Genomic DNA, 6,000 nt, shown 5'->3' on the forward strand with positions numbered 1-6,000 from the left:
TTTTGGGTTCCCTAATAGCCCCCATAGTTTTATTCTGTTTCATTTCAGTTTATAAACCTCTTAAAAGTATGCCACTAAGAACTTAAGACAGTAGTATTTGGTGCCCTAGTAATGTCTGGTCAACACAGAGCCCAGTGAGACTGTTGCCCCCTTTTATCTAAACAAAGTTCCTCTCCTTGGTGAAAGTTCACCTTCCCCCCCTTTCTGTGGGGGGAATTTTAGGAAATGAAAACCCCAAGATCCTTTTCATGTAAAATTAACCCTTGCCCCTAATTCCGTATATTTTTTGCTTATTTTTTTACCCTGAATTCAGGATTTTACAGTTATTCCTCTTTAATTTCAAGTCCAATTCTGATCTATTATCCTAGAATCTTCAAGTCCTTAAAAACCTGTCCTAAAATCTTTGGCATTGGTTCTCTCTGATTTTCATATCAAAAGCAAAGATGTTAAGATTTTCATCCAAGTGATGAAAGGGTCCAGAATAAAGTCCTGAAGCTCACCATTAAAGCTACATTTAAAAAAAAATTTTTTTTTCAACGTTTATTTATTTGTGGGACAGAGAGAGACAGAGCATGAACGGGGGAGGGGCAGAGAGAGAGGGAGACACAGAATTGGAAACAGGCTCCAGGCTCTGAGCCATCAGCCCAGAGCCTGACGCGGGGCTCGAACTCCCAGCCTGCGAGATCGTGACCTGGCTGACCTCGGACGCTTAACCGACTGCGCCACCCAGGCGCCCCAAAGCTACATTTTTTTAAAACCCGTCTGTTTTTATTGTGGTAAAAAAAAACAAAAACAAAAACAAAGTTTACCATTGTAACAATTTAAAGTGCATAGTTGTGCAGCGGTAAGGGCATCATTGCCATGCAACCGTCACCACCATCCATCTCTAGGATGCCTTTCATCTGGCAAAACTGAAACCCTGTCCCCCGTAAACGGTAAGTCCCCATTTTGCCCTTCATGTAGCCCTAGCAACCACCATTCTACTCTCTGTGTCTATGAATTTGACCACTCTCAGTACCTCATATAGGTGGGAACATATGGTCTTTGTCCTTTTATGACTGGCTTATTTCCCTTAGTGAAATGTCCTCAAGGTTCATCCATGTGGTAGCAGTGTGGCAGGGTTTCCTTCCTTTTCCAGCCTGTGTAATGCTCTACTGCATGTATCTGCCACATTTTGTTCATCCCATTCCTCTATCTATGGACACTCAGTTTACTTCTGCCTTTTTGCTATGGTGAATCATGTGCTATAAACATGGGTGTACAAATATCTGTTTGAGTCCCTGTTTTAACTTTTTTTTTTTTGCTTAAACTTCTTTTAGTTTAACTTCTTTTCTCTTTTGACTTTCCTTTTAAAAAAAATGTTTATTTATTTTTGAGGGAGAGAGAGCACAAGCAGAAGAGGGGCAGAGAGAGGGAGACACAAAATTTGAAGTGGGCTCCAGGCTTCTAGCTGTCAGCACAGAGCCCAACAGGGGGCTTGAGCCCACAAACTGTGAGATCGTGACCTGAGCCAAAGTGATGCTTAACCACCTGAACCACGCAGGGTGCCCCTCTCTTTTGACTTCATTACAGAGGTGGAAGTGCTGAATCCTATGGCAATTCTAAGCTTAAATTTTTGAGGAACTACCAACACAGTTTCCCACAATGGCTATATCATTTTACATTTCCACCAGGAGTGTACAAGGGTTCTACGTTTTCTACATCCTTATCAATACTCGTTATTTTCTGGGTTTTTAAAATCATAGCTATCTGATGGCTTATGGTGTGAAGTGGTATCTCATTGTGCTTTTGATTTGCATTTCCCTGATGATGAGCGTCTTCTCATGTGCTTATGGGCCATTTGTATGTCTTCTTTAGAGAAATGTCTATTCAAGTCCTTTGCCCATTTTGAACCGGTATGTGTGCGTGTGTGCGTGTGCACGCGCATTGAGCTGTAGGAGCTCTTTATATATTCTGGATAGCAATCCTTTATCAGACATAGGATTTGTAAACATATTCTTCCATTCTATGGGCTGCCTTTTTACTCTGTTGACAGTGTCCTTTGATACACAAACGTTTTAAAATTTTGATGAAGTTTAACTTGTCTAGTTTTTCTTCTCTTGCCTGTGCTTTTTGGCGTCATATCCAAGAGATGACTGCCGAATTCAAGGTCATAAAGCTTTTCCTCTATGTTTTCTTCTAAGAGTTTTATAGTTGGAACTAATCTTCAGATTGACATCAATTCAGTAGTTTGTTAATTTTTAAATGTACTTTTACAATCACTTATAAGTCCATTATCATCCAGCTCACATTTCCCATCTACCTATTCAGTGATTGATTCTTTTATTTGTTTTTTTAGTCAGAACGTACAAAGCTAGGAATGATGGATATGGCAGCAAACTGGTCAGGGATGGTCACATCTGGTCCTCACCAAGCTCATAGTCTACTAAAGAAGTCAGACACGGAACAAGTGATCACAAACACACGTATGACACAACAGAAGAAAAGGAAGTTGCCAACATGTTAAGACTGCGAAACATACACTGACTGGAAAGATTTTCATTGAATTTCTTGGGAATATTTGATTTATTGGTCTATTAACCCAAACAGAAAAGAGAGTTTGCTCACAGACTTTTACTTGTTAAAGAATCCACTCTAGGGCTTGGGTTGCTCAGTTGGTTAAGTGTCCAACTCTTGATTTCAGCTCAGGTCATGATCCCACGGTTCGTGGGTTCAAGCCCTGCATCAGGCTCTGTGCTGACAGTACGGAGCCTGTTTGGGATTCTGTCTCCCTCTCTCTCTGCCCCTCCCTTGCTCTTGTGCTCTCTCTCTCTCTCTCTCTCTCTCTCTCAAAAATAAATAAATAAACATTTTTAAAAAGTTATACAGAATAAAAAACTCCCCTAAAAAAAAAAAAGAACCAACTCTAGACCTACTGGGGACAAAGAAGCTCTTGGTCTTCAGATTCTACAGTCTCTCATTTTATGGGTTTTGAAAAACTAGGACCACATTTGCCTTTATATTTTGGTTCTCTGAGATAATTATAACTTGTCCTAGGCTACTCTCTGAAGTAACATCTAGAACTTCTTCCTCTATCTCAGGGCATTATGCGTCTGCACACGAAGATCTGAACTCATTAGAAGCAACCAGGTGCTATATGCTCATCTGTCTAAGTTTTTCATCCATCCCAACAATGCTTGGCCTTTTTTGGCTTGAAGATGGCTTCCCTTCTTAGAAAATCCTGATTAGGGAAGAGAGAAGGATCTGGAGTTAAGTGGTTTCATTTTGTCTTTCCTCTACTAAATCCCTTTACCCAGATAGCAGCCCGTTTTTTACTTCTTCATTATTTTCTCAGACTGTAGCCTAGAGGCCGTTAGCTTCCCCTCCCTGCCCCGCCTCACACAAGCCTCTGGTATCATGGGTAAAAACTGGGGAAGTTGGGAAGCCAGTGCTTGTTGGGGTTGAGGAAGTGCTCAGTATGAAGGGATGGTTTAGCAACTATGTGCAGACAGTTGGAAATAAGAGCAGGGGGATGACAGGTTTGGATTAGCTATGGAAATGTGAATTCCTCCACCGGGAACTGAGTATGGGTTATCTCTCCATGGAAGTAAGAGAAGAGAGAACCAAGTGGAGGGCCAGGAACTAAGTCATGAAGGATTGGCACCGTTGGAAGTAGGGGAAGAAATTCCAGAGAAAGAAGCTGAAATTCGTAACATAGGAAGAAACCTTAGAAATGATCCTAGCCCACCTCTCTCATGTAACTGATGAAGAAATGGTTGTCCAGATAAAACAGAATCAATCCGGTCACTGGGGTAGCTACAAAAGTATAGAGTTGCATAAATCCTGAGGGGGTGGGAAAGTGGCTTGCAAGATCCAGGAGGTGGTCCACAGGGCCAAATGCTACTGAGGAATCCAGGAAGATGAGGACGCTAAGAATGGCTCTCAAAATTGATTGACTGATGCTCTAGTCCCCCAGAGGGCGTTTCTGGTTAAGAAATGGAAGCCAGATTGCCAGCGTAAGGATCAGGGGAAAGGGTTTGGGTATGAAAGAGACGGAGATGCTGAATTGTACACATTCAGTGGGTTTGGCAGTACTAGGCAAGAGAAACAGGATGCTGGCTAGAAGGAAAGCAGAAATAAAGTTTGAGACAATGGTAATATTACTAAGTCAGGAAGAAAGGAAGCAATTAATTGAGTGGGAGGGACCGAGGATACGAGAGAACTTGCGCCATCCTTGGCAGGAAGACCTCAAGAAGGAGCTCAAGAACCAGAGCATGCGTGGAGGTAAGCTTTGGAGAAAGGAAGACACCAAAAGGAAGGAGGCACCACATGTGGGGAAGGAGACAAAGCCAAAGGGAAAGCAACATCCCAGGGGACAGATGTGGGGAGAAAAACCAAGCCGACCCCAAGGTCAAAGGTGGGGGTCTACGTCCTGCCTCTGCCTCATCATTGACTTTGAACTCTCTGAGCCAGCTGCTTCACATTTCAATGCCACCGAGTTTGTGAGACTGATTTCAGATAACATATGTGCATAGGTCTACTACCAGCTGAGTTATCAGAGCATTTTTGAGATTTACCCCAGAGCTCACAATGCAGACATCTGAAATGTCTCTGCTAGTGAGTAAATTCTAAAAGCTTCACACATGTGCTGGTTGGACAATAAGAAAGTTCTATTTGGAGCTGGAAACTTTCTTCTTTCAGAAGGGAGACCCAGGGAGTCCTCTCGCTGCTCCCCTGAAAGGTAGCCCAGAAAAGCCTTAGAGAAAGCTGCACCAACTACAGTGGACATTGTAAGATGGGATGGGGGGAGCAGCCACAAGAAGGTGTCTGCAAGGGCTACTATTCCCTGGCGCCTCCAAGCCCAACTGGGCCCAACATGGTGGACTCTTCAAGGGATTCTTTAAGGTTCAGAATCATCAAATTAGAGGACCAAACCCCATCCCTGACCACATGAAAAGAAAAATGAGGCCTGCCTCTGACTCAGACTGTTTACAGGGAATGAAAGATGCTGTGGAATCACAGAGCCATGGATTCTCAGGGTGGGTAGAGACTTTAAAACCATTTATTCCAACCCCTTGGATGGTGTATGAGCCTTTACAATAGTCTGGCTAAATGCCAGTGTAAACTCAAAATCCTTCCGTGACGGGAACCCTCTGAGATGGCCCGATTCACCCACAGCCAGCTCAGAGTATCTCAAAGGTTTTCCTTACATTGACCTCAGGTCTCCATGGCCCTGTAGCCTATATACTGGTCTGAGTGCGGTCCTCAGGACCCATGTAAATACTGTATCAAATATGTCCTCAGCCCCTTTAATCCCTCCCCCTTGGTCCTTCTCCAGTTGGCGTGTTTGTCTGTTTCTGCTAGCAAGTGTGGCTGCCAGATCCAAGCACAGGTCTCTGGGTTCTGCAGAGGGACAGCACCATGGCCCTCATTCCAGGCACCGGCACAGCCACAGCACATTTAGAACTTTGAGGAACACATCATACTCTTGATTCACACGGAACACATTGCTCACAACCACCCTTATCCTGTTGTGGGCAATTGATTTTGAGATCAAGAACTTTGTATTCATTCCCAGTAAGTTCCATCTCATAATATTCGGCCCAGCATCAAAACAAACAAACAAACAAACGATATTGGCATGGACATATCTAATACACCTATCATTTATCCACTCAGCCATTCAGTCATTCAATAAGCTATTCCTCCCAGTTTTATGTCTTTAGTAAGTGTATCCAGCCTGCACACCCTGATTGTTCAGTTTTATTTTTTACTCAGATTATTGACAAATATGTCCAAATGGGCAGAGGCCTACATATGCCACAAAACACTTCCCTGAAAAACGATTGACTATTGACTTAGTTACTTTATGAATTCAGCAAACACATTCAAATTAAATATATATTGAAACCCTCCTATGTGCCAGGTCCTGATCTACTGCTAGAGAAACATCCTGCAGTGAGCGAACCAGACAAGATTCCCGCTGATTGCAGCGGGGGAGGCAGAGGATGATAAAAATAA

The sequence above is a fragment of the Acinonyx jubatus genome, chromosome C1, assembly GCF_027475565.1.
Source record: "Acinonyx jubatus isolate Ajub_Pintada_27869175 chromosome C1, VMU_Ajub_asm_v1.0, whole genome shotgun sequence".
NCBI lineage: Eukaryota > Metazoa > Chordata > Mammalia > Carnivora > Felidae > Acinonyx > Acinonyx jubatus.